This window comes from Triturus cristatus, chromosome 2_1, assembly GCF_964204655.1.
Source record: "Triturus cristatus chromosome 2_1, aTriCri1.1, whole genome shotgun sequence".
NCBI lineage: Eukaryota > Metazoa > Chordata > Amphibia > Caudata > Salamandridae > Triturus > Triturus cristatus.
The window spans coordinates 974,675,551-974,692,131 of record NC_140581.1 but is presented as its reverse complement, the minus strand read 5'-3'; positions in this window follow the sequence as shown (position 1 = coordinate 974,692,131).

Sequence of the window (16,581 nt, the reverse complement as noted above, 5' to 3'; positions counted from 1 at the left end):
TACAAATCCGAGGATAAACAGACTTACAAAAAAGAACTTAAAGCCTATTACAAACTTATAAGAGCAGCCAAAGGCGTTCATTTCAAAGAACGTATAGAATCGGCAAAAAATCCTACTAAAGAACTCTTTTCCATTTATAAAGAGCTGACGGTTCCTACTAGGTTAGAGGCCCAAGACATCTTCTCCAATGAATTATGTGAAGAGATTGCCGACTTCTTTACAAGCAAAGTGGACTTAATACACGCTTCTTTTACTAACAACTTGCCAACTAAACCCCCGGTAATGACTAACGTCACCTCCACCATACCTTGTTTGACACATTTTAGAGTCCCAGAGAGGTCAGATTTACTCACTATTGTTAATAGTATTCAGTCCGGCTCTCCGTTGGATGTGATATCTCCCAATCGTTGCAAGGGAATATTTGACTGCATGATTGAACAGATCTCACATTTGATCTCCCTATCCTTCCAGGAGTGCCAAGTGCCTGACACTTGGAAAACAGCACAGGTCATACCCCTGAAAAAGAAACCTAATATTCACATCTCCCAGTTAAAAAATCTGCGCCCCATCTCTCTCCTCCCATTTTGTGGGAAAGTTGTGGAGAAGGTAGTCAATATTCAACTTATGAAGTTCATTGAAGAAAATTCGCTTCTACACCCCACTCAGTCAGGTTTTAGAGCGGGCCACTCTACAGAGTCAGCGTTGCTCTTCTCCACCGAATGTCTGAGACTAGCTGCAGACGAGGGGCAGACGGCAGCGCTGGTTCTACTTGACCTCAGTGCAGCATTTGACACCGTGCTGCACTCGACGCTGCTGTCTCGCCTCTCAGACTTGGGAGTTGAAGGTCCTGCTCTGAAGTGGGTAGAATCTTTTCTAGATAATAGGAGCTTTCAGATCTTCTATCCTCCCTATAAATCTACCCTTCGCAAACTAAGACATGGGGTTCCACAGGGCTCAAGTCTTAGTCCTACGCTATTCAATTTATACATGGAGCCCTTGGCACATATTGTGGACGCTTTTGGTGTGGATATCGTCTCATATGCGGACGATACCCAACTAATAATTAAACTCACCAACAATCAGATAGAGGATGCTAAAAAAATTTCCAACTGCATGAGAGCTGTGGCAGGCTGGATGAACAATAACTGCCTTCGCCTTAATGGCGATAAAACAGAAGTGCTAGTGGTTGGCAAATCCCCCTCGGCTTGGTCCCAAGCCTGGTGGCCACCAGAATTAGGTGCTCTTCCCATCCCGGCAGATTCCGTTAGAAATCTGGGAGTATTGCTGGATGGGGAGCTCTCTTTTAAACAACAGATTAACAAAACTACAGGAAAATGCTTTGGAATATTAAAAACTCTTCGGAAGGTTCTCACCTTGCTCCCCATTAGTGCCAGGAAAACATTGATTCATGCCCTAGTCACTCCTCATCTTGACTACGGCAATGCCCTCCTCCTTGGTCTTAGCAGAAAGGGCATACATCAATTGCAGTGCGTCCAAAATGCTGCCGCCCGCCTGGTTCTCAATCTTCCCCGCAGGGCCTCAGGTAAAACTGCATTACGGAAACTCCACTGGCTCCCTATCGAGGAGCGCATCAAGTTCAAAGCACTTTGCTTTGCCCATCGCATTGCCCAGGGGAAAGGACCTGGTTACTTACGCACTCTCCTTACCATCCATCGACCTACTCGCAATCTGAGATCGGCTGGCGCGATGTTATTCCAGCTCCCCCGCGTACGTAGGACCAGGATGGGAGGTAGCTCTTTTCGCCTTCTAGCTAGTAGGAACTGGAACCATCTCCCTCTCGACTTGCGAATGGAACCCTCCGAAGCCAGATTTAGACTTAAGCTGAAAACGTACCTTTTCCCTAGTGAATAATGGTCCTCTTCTCCCTTGGATTGAGTTGGCCTCGGACTTCGGCCTTTCTGGGTGGACATTAGCATTTCCTTAGCGCGGGGACACACCGTTTTGAGTGTAACCAGGCGCTCTATAAGTGGTTTTATTATTATTATTATTATTATTATTTTAGAAAACCTCCGCTCAGGAAAAATCACAAAAATAAAAACACGGAAGAAGGAAACTCGAGTTTGCAAGCGATACATTTATGAATGCTCTTCCTTGGTACCATAGCAGAGCCACCGCAGATTTATCGTTGTTCATTGTGGCTTTATTCTTTTCCAAGGGCAATTGAAAGCATGCCCGGAGCTGCTGTCCTCACGGAAACTTTTAAATCAGACAGAGGCTGTGGTCAGGTGACTTTCAACCATGTTCAGCAAGGCCTCTCGTCACATCTCAATCACTCGAGCGCAGGCTGTAAATAGCAGCCATCTTTGTTTAGGCAAAAACGGACCATCTTAATTAAAAGAAACACAAAACAACGTTACCACATCATAATGATTGTACAGTGTTAATCCCCACTAATACCCTTATGTGTATGTAATTACCTAGCCGTCTGCAACACAAAGAAGCATTAGCACACGTTATTTTAAAGCGCAAACACGAAACAAATAGCACTTGCAATACTCATTTAATTAAATTGCACATATTATTAAGCAACATATATGCATTCCCACGTGTAGTTTCTCTCTTTAGTAATGTTGGTTAATTAAGACTTTTAACGAAACTAATAATTAGTGATTATAAATTAGTAATTTTAATCATAACATATAATCAAAACTGGAGCTTAAAACTCGATAAATTTTCAACAGAAAACTCTGCTCCAGCAGGAGCAGCCTCCGCCCCCTCTGGGAGCTCAGCCTCGGACCCGTCTGCATCATATTCGGTGGTGGGACAGGACAGGTCCTCTGCCTGACTCCCCTCACCCTCCGTGCCACTTGCTGCGCCAGACTCCCCAGCACTGGTGGCACCGGTGCTGGATCCCTCCTCCACGTCCAGGCCGGTGTCTCCCTCGGTGTCCCCCGACGATGCTGTGGGCAAGGTGAAGAGACAGGAAATAATCAGACACCTGTATACATATGACACATGAGTCCAAACTACATAGGTCATAGTGCATAGCATGAAAATCATCATGAGTAACATCTACAATACTACGCACATATGTAGGCCCTGCACTACACAGTTGGTTGCCACTTTGAAACAATGGAGAGCATGACACAACAGCAAAGAACTTGATATCGAATTATACAGAGAAGCTAGTGTCTGTGGACAGTCGAGCAGAGCATCTGGACCACACACCGTTGCCAAAAATGGATGAGCAGGAACCATGTCTTTTAAATTTTGACACATGCTGCAAAGCAAAAACATTAAACCCTGCACAATATGACTGGGTCAATACTTGTTGAGTGTCTGTTCAGACTATCATCACACACAGGCCAGACCTGGCAAGGAGACAAATAAGGTTTGGACATGAAGGCCTTGCCCGCACAAACCCCCCCCCCCCTACCTGAGACAATGTGATTGAGACAGAGGAAGGACTTACACCTCTTAATCAGGGATCACAGAAATGTGCTCCATTAAATCCTAATTGCACTCCAACTACCCCTCGTGGGGCTGACCACACATATTATTGACAAACAACCATCATCAGATAGTTGTACACAGACACACAGGCACTGGCCAGTGTGAGGATGCACAGGCCACATTGGGTCACCCTATACAGTGGACACATGTAGCACACTTTACGTAAATACATATGAGGCCAGGGTACAATGCCACAGAGGCCAACCTATGCTGAAGACACTGAGAATGTTCACAGTGTTGGATGACACACATGATTCCTAGGAAAAGGTGTCTCAGGGGACTGTAGTGGCCACACTGCTCCATGGTCCTGGATAAATCTGACTGCAACAGGAGCAACTGTCCCCGCACTATGCATATCTCCCCCTCATGCACATCATGTCTGAGGCCACAACATCAGTCATGCATGCTGCAAGGCAGTTCATTTTAAGCCTCACACTCCTATGTTGAGACTCTGCATCAGTGCCAACAATTATGGACCCCCAAATGACTGAACTGGACAGGGCACAGGCAAGGTCCCCACACATGTCACAGACCACCCCCACACATGATGCTGCAAGCATTGGGCACTTGGATTAACTGCCAGCCTAGATTACCTTGTGCAAGAGTGACTACACACAGACCAGGTAACACATGTCAAGGAGGGGAAGGGAGGAAGAACAGCAGTGGATGACTTTGGGGAACAGAATATGCAAAGCCCATATCAACCCTCGCAGTGTATCCATGCGACTGAGCACTCCCAAAAGCTGGTGACACACAACAAACACACATGAACCTACCCCCTTCCTGCTGCTGCTTCTCCCGTAACCGCCTATCCATGTCAGGGAAGACCACCACCAGGACACACTTCATCTGGTGGGACAGGCACCGGCGCCCGCCGTGGGGGCGTGGTGGTGAGTCCCCCCGCAGGACCCGGGCGATCCTCCTGGTCCAGCACCGGATGTCCTGCCAGCGTTTCCGCACCTGGGCCAGGCGCCGACTGCAACCCTCCACCGACCTCACGGCCCTGACAGCCCGCTTCCATATCCCCCCTTGGCGTTGGCTGCTACCTGTGAGGTTGACAAAGTGAGACAACATCAATACACCTGCTCCATGTCACAGAGACACACATTAGAACAATTAGGCTTGTTTGAACAGGGCATAGTATGCAGCCAACTCATTGCACCTTTGTCATAGGGACATTCTCCACTGGGGAAGGCCAAATGCACTACGTGGCATTTAAAGTACACAGGTGGCATGAGGGGTGCGACTGAATCAATGATCATGGCTCACACTGTGCATCACAAGCAACAGCAGGATTATAGACAGCACCTCAAAGCAGTCACATGCCCCAAGCCACTGACGCAACCTCAGTGGAGTACACAGACACACACAGGCACAGGACAATCACCTGCCATTGGCAACTGCGGGTACAAACATCACTCTGCACATGTGCCACTTGACTGGGGGAGTCACAGGTGTGGGGCTAGCTCAGCATGTCAGACACACAGCACGGCTCCCTGCTCACATCAGATGGTTAGGGCATATGCATCCTCCATGCAGCTGGGGTGCAACACTCCACATATACACTCACCCACATGACAGGGGACTTACACACACACCAATGTCCAGGGGCCGTACACATCATTTGGACACTATCACCACAGGTACACTCAACTCACACACATCTGTGGGTACAGTCACCTGTCACACTGGGGGGACCACAGAATCACATCAGCAATATAGAAACAACATTCCCAAGAGGATTAGCCAGGCTGAATGTGGCATGCACCATGCAGTGATTGTCACAGGAAGCACAATGCAAGTGAGGAGTGCAGATATGAACCACATCATGCTCTGCATGGGAGACATAAGGCATTCCCCCCCCCCTGGGACCCACCATGAACAACATTGCATGTCTGTCACACCTGGACACAATGCCAGAAGTGACAGACACAAAAAAGGGGCACAGTCAAAGCTAGTGGAGTCAGCACTCACCTACTCCCCTGGTCTGCCATACAGGCTGGGGTACTGTGGCAGGATGACGTCCAGCAACGCCTCATTCTCCTCCTGGGTGAATGGCTGGGCCCTCTCCACAGACCTGGACATGGTGCCAGAGGAATCACGAGCAGCAGCAGTGGTGTGGAATGAAAGGTTGTGCAGGCAAGTGCTCTCTCATGGGTCCTGGCTGCCTTTTATCTCCCTTGCTGGGCTGTTTCATTTACAGGAGTACAGAGTGATTGGTCAATCTCATTTGCATCCTACGTTTCCTCCATTCCCTTTAAACCTACCCCAGTGAGGGCCTTTGCATGGTTCAAAATTTGAGCATGATTTCAAGTCAACAACCACTTTGCAACATAGTATATTGTCTCCAACCGACTTTTGCTGGCCACCTGATGCAAAATTTTGAACTGGAAACTCGGTCTCCATGACAACCAGCATGCATTTGGGCCCTTACACTTGTCCCTCATGTGTCCCCTATGTAATTTCACTATCCACACACAGGTACGGTGCGTTCCACACGTACCCCTAGGGCACCACTACTCAAGTGCTACGGACCGTACCCGCGTGTGTACGGTCCGTAGCACTATGGCGTATGCCTATGGCGACACTACCACAGTGTACGGACCGAACGCGCGTGTGTACGGTCCGTAGCACTATGGCGTACGCCTCTGGCGACACTACCATAGTGCTACGGACCGTACCCGCGTGTGTACGGTCCGTAGCACTATAGCGTACGCCTATGGCGACACTACCATAGTGCTACGGACCGTACCCGCGTGTGTACGGTCCGTAGCACTATGGCGTATGCCTAAGGCCACACTACCATAGTGCTACAGACCGTACACACGCAGGTACGGTCCGTAGCACTATGGCGTACACCTATGGCGACACTACCATAGTGCTATGGACCATACTCACGCAGGTAAGGTCCATAGCACTATGGCGTACGTCTATGGCGACACTAACATAGTGCTACGGTCCGTACACACGCCCTCAGAGCGTGTGTACTGTGCGTTTCACAGCTTACACTGGTGATAGGAGGCCACAGGAAAGGAATGGAGGTGTCAGACTCGCACAAGGATGTACATCAAGTCATTGTCAGTGCAGTCCTTCATGTGTAGGGCCTAGGTGTGTCAGGCAGTGATGTGGCACATGTCTCCTCATGTGTCAACCCAATAGTTGTGTTGTGACCTGTGTACACATGTCATGTGTGATGGGGCACTGTGTTGCGCACTTCCCCTTCACACCTTTCACATGTGTGCATGTAGTTCTAACTTGTCAAGCACTGCATCACTGGCATGGCACAGTCACCAACACCCGCAACTGTCCCCTGATGCCAGGTACACGGATGATGACACCTGACATCTCACTACCAGCGTGCCATGATGTGACTATGTCATGTGTGTGTCATGCGTTCCCATGATCTTGCTGCTGGTGTTCCGTCAACGGCATATGCTGTGGCTGCATCCAACATGTGTCTGTGTGTAGATGCCCATGTCACACTATTACACACACCAGGACACATGTGGAATAACACGTACCGTGTGTCTGTATGCATCGAACTGGGACTTGCAAGCTTAGGACATATCAGCGTAGTCTCAATGTCTGTGTGATCATGTTTGACATGTACCCCTTCATGGCAAGGTGTGTGGTGTGTCCTTTTTCAATGACATGTGACCTGTGCGTCTAGCTTGGCGCCAGCTGTCTGTATGAGATGACTTCCTTCAAATGCACATATGTGGATGTATGTCACTCCTGTAATTTGTATGCCTCTTCACTCACACTGCCCCACAGCTACTTTCATGGCATGTCATGTTGACCTTGACAATCCACGTTTGTAGCTGGCTCTTGTGAGGAGTATCACCTTGCTGGCATACGTGTGCAGGTTGTATTGCTCAGTACAGACTCTTTATGTAGCATATCTGTATTAGCTGTTGAACATGTGCTGAGTGCATTGACATTGGTGTAGTAATGTGCTCAATCTTCGTTATTCCTTCCAATTTTCTGCAGGGCACCGCCTCTCCCCCGACCAATGCCCGACTTGGGTGCCATGAGCGAGCGTGACTGCATACGCCGATACAGATTCTCCCAACAGTTGATTAAGGACCTGACAAACAGGCTGGCACCACACCTCCAACCGCGACACAGTTATCCAACTGCGATGACCCCCAAGATGAAGGTGATGTCAGCCCTACATTTCTTTGCCCCGGTACTTTTCAATTCACCATAGCTGATGTGGGTGGCATGTCCCAGACCATTTTCAGCCGTGTCGTGCATGATGTGTTAGAAGCCATGTTGGAGCACCTGGATGAATTCATCCATTTCCCAACTCGTGAGCAGTTGACAGGTATCAAGGGTGAGTTCTATGCCCTGGGAGGGATGCCCCATGTAATTGGGTCCATTGATGGGACACATGTGGCTTTGGTAGCACCACAGGCACAGGAGGTAGCCTATAGAAACAGAAAACATTACCACTCCATTAATGCCCTTGTGGTGTGTCTTGCTAACATGGTGATTTCCCATGTCTGTGCATGTTTTCCAGGGTCAGCACACAATGCCTACATCATGAGGCGTAGCAGGGTGCCAGAAATGATGCTGCAGCTGCACAACGAACGGGCATGTCTCGTTGGTGGGTAGACACTGTTTGTCCAGTATTTAGCGGTGTCTTAGTATGTGACTGCATCTCCTGACCCACTTCTTTACATTATGTTTCCATGTAGGGGACTCTGGCTATCCCATGGCTGGTGACGCCTCTCCGCAACCCCAGAACTTCAGCAGATCACCGGTACAACAACGCCCATGGGCAGATCAGGCGAGTGATTGAGAGGACGTTTGGCCTTCTGAAGAGCCGATTCCGGTGCCTCCACAAGGCCGACGGGTCCCTCCCATATGCACCGGTGAAGGTCTGCAAAATCTTCCTCGTGTGCTGCATGCTGCACAACATGGCAGTGGAGAAAGATGTGCCACTCATCCTGGATCCCGATGAGCAGGACCATCCACCCGTGGAGGATGACGGCCTTGGTTACGAGGCAAGTGAGGAGGAGGAGGAGGAGGAGGAGGAGGAGGAGGAGGAGGTAGAGGACATCCGGAGTCAGCTCATACGCAACTTCTTCTCATGATGGTGAGTCCCTGTGTCTGAGTGTGCACGCTTGGAGCCTTGTGTGGCATGTGTTGCAATGTGTGTGTCCAGCTGACTGTATGCTAAGTGACTTTGAGGTGTGTTCTGATGTGTCACTCGAGTGATGATGTCATTCCACACATTTCAGCTGACACACTGATTTGACAACTCGCATGGTGTCAACCTTAGTCAATTGTAGTACATGACCATGCATGCGGGTGACTATGTTTTTCCTGACTTCTTGTGTGTCTCTCATCCCCAGGTCGTTGCGCATGCTGTCTGCTCGTGGCAACGTTGTGCTCCTGCTAGTCCTCATGAGTATTGCAACGTGTGCTGAATCAGCGTTACATGCACGGACATGGTGAGAAGTCTCCTTTGGGTAAGGGTTACAGCACGGCATTTTAGGTGTGGTAGTTGCTTGGAATGTGTGGGCACTGCTCCTGTGCAGGTTTTGTTACTATGCATACATGTGGACTCAACATGGTGCACATGACATGTAGCATGACTCACATGAATTGATGGTCACACTTCGTGACAGTCATCTGTAATGGGATAGTGGAATTTGATGAATGCATCAATGTGTGTTCAACTTGCCTCTGAAACATACGGGAGGCTAGGGCTGGACATATTGCGGGACGTCCCCATGAGAGGCTCAATGGGTAATTGCAGCCTCTCCGTGTGCAGCAGGGGATGTGTGGCTCACCCCCTTCACTCGTGTGCCAGTACAATGGATTTACAGCATCTGTGGTGCCAAGGGGGTGTCCAGTGTAGGTCACACATGTTATTCCTATAGACCTGTGAGTCAGTTAATATTGATGCCAATGCATAGGTGTGAGCCTGTGTAATAAAGGTGTTCCTCAGCCTCCAAGGTGCCTCATCTCTGTCAATGCAGGTCTATTGCCACTGTGCATGCGGCATCTCTGGCATGGTTGTCAAGGATTGTGCATATGTGTCTATGTGTAGATTAGCAACCTGCATGCTGTTCTTCATGTATGTAATTCTCTATTGTGCATGATGTCCATGGCTGTGTATGTGGTTTGGCATGTTGGTCCCCGCAATGGGCCCTCAAGACCTTCTGGGGTGTGTTTCCTGTGTGCGGCTCTGCCTTCAGTTTCATGATCCGCTGTCAGTCATCTTTGGTGGTTGTGCATCCTTTGTCTCTGGATGTGCCATTGGACACCGGTTACTCCTTCATTGGCATACACCTGTTGCAGTGGTCCTTTCAGACATTCTAGTCTTTGCGTGGATATTGTGTCATCGTTCCCAGGACATGCCGCCTGGTGTTGCAGCCACTGCAGCAAGGGCACACGTAGTTTCCAGATTTTGCAACACACACACATCAAAGGTGCTCCTCCCTTCCTCCCTCCACCCATTCTTTTGGCTGTCATCTGCTTGACTGTGCCACAGTTGCATCCACACGTTGCGAAAGGCTGGACTGTCTTCACGTGCAACGTGCACATGGCACGACCCTCAGGTCCCTGCATGACCCACATCACACTACAGTCTGATGTAGCAGCCACCCTCCACGCAAGGTCCATCCACACATCTCCCGCCTGCTCTCAGGCATACACTAAGCGCACACACATCACCTTTGCATGATGAGTGTGCAACTCCGACTGCCTACACTGCTCAGCCACGCCTTACAGGCCCTGCAACACCCACCAGGTCATGTCCCTCCTACTCTCCACTGGCTCTGTACCCCTGCAAGGTCATGGGAGTGGAACTCAATGCTTCTGCATGTAGTATGCTGTTGTCGTGAGGCACATGGCAGAGGTATCATCTCTCAGTGTGTCAATCTGCTATGTGTCCAGGACCCCCCTCTCCACCATCACATGCGCACACAACCTCATCATCAACTCGTATGCCATTGCAAGCCAGGCGCTTCTCACCATCACCAAGGGCGCAGGAATTTCTAGTTCCAATATTCAAGATTGCATGAGATCCATAGATGAATGTCAGAACAGCAGCCACCTGAGGCTGGACTTGTACAGGACTGAGGTCAACATCTAAGAAATGTCCCCTTACAGCTGGGTCAACTGCTTGTGTCCCACCCGCAGACGCCCTGCACAAGCACCCAGTGTCCACACACACAAGATGTTGTGCATCATGGATTGCTTGCTCACATTTGCCATGCTAATCACCAGCATCTGTACCTCACACTGCAACACCCTCTGCATTATGCCCATGATCCCCAGATGGATCCACTCCAAGGAAAGACGGACCATCCCCCAGGTCCACGACAACATCCGTGTCAAATACTGGCCTGCCCTCTACGGAGCAGCCACATCCAAACTCCTGGGACACTTGTCCACTTCCAGGCTGCATCTGCACACCTCAGCTGCAACATCCCGCGCCCCAGCCACATCACCGTCCAGCAGAGATTGCTACAATGGATCACTGTGTGCTGCCGGAAGACCTTCTCACTCCCCACCCACACTCAGGAGGCAGGCTACAACCCTGACCCAACACCAACCTTGTACCACTGTCATCCGAGAGCCCATAGTGCCATCTCCGTGAATCCAACCTTGCCCTGGCCACCATTCTTCAGATCCACCTTACTCCAGCATGCAGGACATAGTTCTCCCACCTGGGAACACATACCTGGGACTCCCTCCCCGGGAACATCCAAATGAGGCATGACCTCTACGCCTTAATGTTACTCTTCCAAATAGGTGTGTCGGCACAGTTTAGCAAGCCCCCCCTCAGCAACTTGAGGCCATCACAGGTGAGTATTGTACTCCATGTCTGCATTGAATGATTACTTATGACCCATGTGTGTCCTGTACCAGACTCAGACCCCAGGGTATGTATGGTTGGAGTTAGTTCAACACTCAGGCATAGTTAGACATTTACATGCACATATGTTGTGGACTCATGCAAAATGACAGCAACATCTCATGCTGGGAAAATAATTTATTTTTGGTGGTGTGAGTCTTTTGGTAGATGTACAAAGGTGCTCTACCGGGTGCATAGAATCCAAAGTTCACTGGGGGAGATGGCATGCTTGTCAGTTGGAGTCATCAGAGTCCAGACCACAGTGTTGGTCATAATTGGTCAGACTGTGACCAGCAAGACCATGTGGCAGAGAATGTCATTGGGTGAGGTGCTGCTGGTGCGCCCGAGGGCCAGGTGCCAGGCCAGGTGACCTGGGAGATGTGAATGGTCCGCTGACTCTCACGGTCTTTTCCGTGGATGACCCACCTTCCTGGGGGGACCCTCAGGTGCAGGCCTTGATGATGTTTGTGATGATCCGTCGGACGAATCATCCTCCTCCTCCCTCCCTATTGCTGGTGGTGGTCTTCGCCTGGTGTTACAGGGAGGGTTGCCCATGTTGTCGGCGATCCGACGGAGTGAACGGCTCATGTCTGTTTGCACCGCCAGGAGCTCAGCCAGTCTTGCCTCTATCCGTCCTTGGTGTCATTGTTGACTGGCATGTTGCTCGGCCTGCAGGTTCTTCATCTCGTCCAGGGTCCCCTTGATGTCTGTGAGGCTGGACACTACCTGGCTGATGCCCCTGGTGTCACGCCGGTATGTGTCCAGGATGTGGCGCATGTGTGCCATACCGGTTCCCTCAGCTGGCACGTCAGGTTCTCGCCTCCGCCTACCTCCACTCCCACCACCCCTGCCCACACGAGCCTGGCCTGCCGTTGTGGGCACATCAGGTCTACGGGACCCCTGAGGGATGGCATTGGTGATGTCGTCTGCCTCCTCCTGGGTGCCCGGAGAACCTGGTCCCTCCTGGTCAGACTGGCTGTGTTGTTCAGTGCGAGCAGGGCTCTTGGGTGTCTCCTGGGATGAGGCAGGAATGGGGGTGGTGGTTGGCACAGATGTACCTGACGCAGGTGCTGCAGGGGCTTGGGCACCAGAGGGGCCAGGTTGGTCGGGGTCATCCACGGAGTGGTGAGAGTCGTCGCTGCCAGTGGGATCATCTTCACGCTGAGCCTGGGACTGTGAATGTTCCTTTGTTGGGGGGAGGGCGATGACGTTGCCCTGTGTGTGAGAGAGAGACAATGTTAATGCTGTTTCTTGCCACATCCATGTTTCATGCATATTCAAGTCGTGACAGTTCCTCAGGGTGGTTGGATGTGCCTAGCATTCCTCTCAATATCCACTTAGGGATGAGTATGTTACGGGGGACAGATTGGCATGTGCTCCGGAGTGTTTGCCCAGTCGATTTTTGGCTCGGATGCTTATTTGGCTATGGATTGTTCTTGTTGTGTCACATGTCCATTGTGAGAGTGGGTGAATCCGTAGCCTGCCCCGGGGGTGTGTGCTTGTGTGAGGTTGTGTGTGTGACCGGGCCTGCTGTTGTGTGTAGTGTGATTTGTCATTGGGTCTCCCAGGTGAGGTGTCTGTCCCCTCATGGTGCATGCTGGCATGACAGTGTGTGTGAGTTCCTGTGCTAGGCATGTGAGGTCGTGGAGTTGTTTGAGTGTACAGTGGTCACAGGAGGGCCTTGTGCTGCCTACAGCAGGGCCAAGTGTCAGCTACCTTGTCAGTACTTTGCCAGTCCCTGTGCATTGGGCATGGTGCATGGGTATGTACCTGGGCCGTATGGGCTGTGGGCATTGGTGTCTGCTTCTGAGTTGCACAATGTGTTGTTTGAGGCCCACCCTCCCAGCATCCCGGACATCCAGTCTTGGGTTTGTGGATGTTGTGGCCTGGGACATGGCATTGCCTTTCTTAGTGAATGGGTCATGGAGACGTTAGTGGCATGAGCGTGGTTCTTGAGTGTGGTTGTGTGCGGTGAGGGCATGGGGTAAGTTGCGTGCATTTGGTGTCCGTCCATACGCGATGCTGGGTGAGGGTGCTGTGCTACGGTGTGGGGGTATGGTGCGTACAGTTGTGGTGCTTGTCTATGGTGTGGATGTCCGGTGCGTACAGGTGCGGTGCTGTGCTACGGTGTTGGTGTACGATGCGTACAGGTGCGGTGCTGTGCTACGGTGTTGGGGTACGATGCATACAGGTGCGGTGCTTGTCTATGGTGTGGGGGTACGATGCGTACAGTTGCGGTGCTGTGCTACGTTGTGGATGTCCGGTGCGTACAGGTGCGGTGCTGTGCTATGGTGTTGGGGTATGATGCGTACAGGTGCGGTGCTGTGCTATGGTGTTGGGGTACGATGCGTACAGGTGCGGTGCTTGTCTACGGTGTGGAGGTACGGTGCGTACAGGTGCGGTGCTGTGCTACGGTGTTGGGGTACAGTGCGTACGGGTGCGTTGCTGTGCTACGGTGTTGGGGTACGGTGCATACGGGTGCTGGGCTGGGCTACGGTGTGGAGGTACGGTGCGTACAGGTGCGGTGCTGTGCAACGGTTTTGGGGTACGGTGCGTACAGGTGCGGTACTGTGCTACGGTGTTGGGGTACGGTGCGGGGCTGTGCTACGGTGGTGGGGTTCGGTGCGTACGGGTGCGGGGCTGTGCTACGGTGTTGGGGTACGGTGCGTACAGGTGCGGGGCTGGGCTACGGTGTTGTTGTACGGTGCATACGGGTGCACAATGTGTTGTTTGAGGCCCACCCTCCCAGCATCCCGGACATCCAGTCTTGGGTTTGTGGATGTTGTGGCCTGGGACATGGCATTGCCTTTCTTAGTGAATGGGTCATGGAGACGTTAGTGGCATGAGCGTGGTTCTTGAGTGTGGTTGTGTGCGGTGAGGGCATGGGGTAAGTTGCGTGCATTTGGTGTCCGTCCATACGCGATGCTGGGTGAGGGTGCTGTGCTACGGTGTGGGGGTATGGTGCGTACAGTTGTGGTGCTTGTCTACGGTGTGGATGTCCGGTGCGTACAGGTGCGGTGCTGTGCTACGGTGTTGGTGTACGATGCGTACAGGTGCGGTGCTGTGCTACGGTATGATGCATACAGGTGCGGTGCTTGTCTACGGTGTGGGGGTACGATGCGTACAGTTGCGGTGCTGTGCTACGTTGTGGATGTCCGGTGCGTACAGGTGCGGTGCTGTGCTATGGTGTTGGGGTATGATGCGTACAGGTGCGGTGCTGTGCTATGGTGTTGGGGTACGATGCGTACAGGTGCGGTGCTTGTCTACGGTGTGGAGGTACGGTGCGTACAGGTGCGGTGCTGTGCTACGGTGTTGGGGTACAGTGCATACGGGTGCGTTGCTGTGCTACGGTGTTGGGGTACGGTGCATACGGGTGCTGGGCTGGGCTACGGTATGGAGGTACGGTGTGTACAGGTGCGGTGCTGTGCAACGGTATTGGGGTACGGTGCGTACAGGTGCGGTACTGTGCTACGGTGTTGGGGTACGGTGTGTACAGGTGCGGGGCTGTGCTACGGTGGTGGGGTTCAGTGCGTACGGGTGCGGGGCTGTGCTACGGTGTTGGGGTACGGTGCGTACAGGTGCGGGGCTGGGCTACGGTGTTGTTGTACGGTGCGTACGGGTGCGGGGCTGGGCTACGATTTTGGGGTACGGTGCGTGCCGGTGAGGGGCTAGGCTACGGTGTTGGAGTACAGTGCGTACAGGTGCGGGGCTGGGCTATGGTGTTGTACGGTGCATACGGGTGCGGGAGGCTGGGCTACGGTGTTGGGGTACGGTGCGGAAGGGGGGTACGGTGCTGACATACGGGGGTTACGGTGCTGACATATGCAGGGTGCGGGGGGGCAGTACGTCTCGTATCCGGGCACGAGTTTACCCGTGTACATGTGTGCTACAGCGTTCGCTCCGTACGGGGCCTTTTACATGCGGTTGTGTATTTGGACGGCCGGTACGGATCGTACTTGCGCGCACGGACTTGTGTTTTACGATTTGCACGGACAAATTTACGACTCCCTCTCGTACGCTTTTCCCGACGCTATTCGGACGTAAAAATTCCCGGGTCCCTCTCGGACGCTTTTCCCGACACTATTCGTAGGTAATTTTCACGTCCGAATCGTACTTGGCTGTTTGTAAGGTACTTGTACGATTCGTACGTGAAAATTTATGGATACGAGTCATACGCAATTTTTTTTTACCGGATCGGAATCAACACCTTTATGTTTTTTAGTTACATAGCGGGATCTGGGGTTTATAGAGAATAGGGTGGGAAGTAATTTTATTATAATAAATTAATGAATATTTTTTATTTCGTAATATTTATTTAATTGAGATTTTATAATGTTGATTGTGTTTTTAATTTTTTGGGGTAAGTTGTTGGTGCGAGTTGTGGGGCTTATAGGGACAAAGGGTGGAACGTAATTTATTTGTAATTATTATCAATTAGTTATTAATTAATATTAATTAATTAATTAACTGACAATTAATTATGGGAATTGTGTAATTAATTTTAGTTGCAGGTTGTGGGGTTTTTAGGGGTAAAGGGTTAAAAGTAATTTATTTTTAATTAATTAATAATTTGCTAAGTAATATTAATTAATTATTTGACAATTAATTAAGGTAATTGTTTAATCATTTTTCTTTGTGTTTGGGTTTCGGGTTTATAGAGGTGAAGGGTGGGGGGTAAATTAATTTGACTTACTTTAAACTCAGTTGTTAAATACTATTAGTAATTTATTTGTAATTAATTGATAATTAGTTGTTAATTAACATTAATTATTTAATCGACAATTAATTATGGTCATTGTGTAATCAGTTTTAGGTGTGGGTTGTGGGGTTGATAGGGGTAAAGGTAATTCATTTTCAATTAATTAATAATTAATATTAATTATTTGACAGTTAAATACGGAAATTGTGTAATTCCTTTTAGGGATACTGAGTAGGAAGATATTTACGTGTAATTAATTATTAATTAGATGATAATTAATATTAATTAATAATTATTTGATAATTAATTAGGGTAATTGTTTAATTATATTTTTGTGTTTGTGTTTGGGGTTTATAGGGGCGAAGGGTGAGGAGTAAATTAATTTTACTTACTATAATTTGTTGTTAAATACTATTAGTTATTTAATTGAACTTATTTTAATTGTGTAAGTAATTTTCTTTACAGTTTAATTCCAGGTGTGGGTAGTGAGGAGAATAAGTGTAAAAGGTGGGCTGTTATTTAAATATTATGGGGC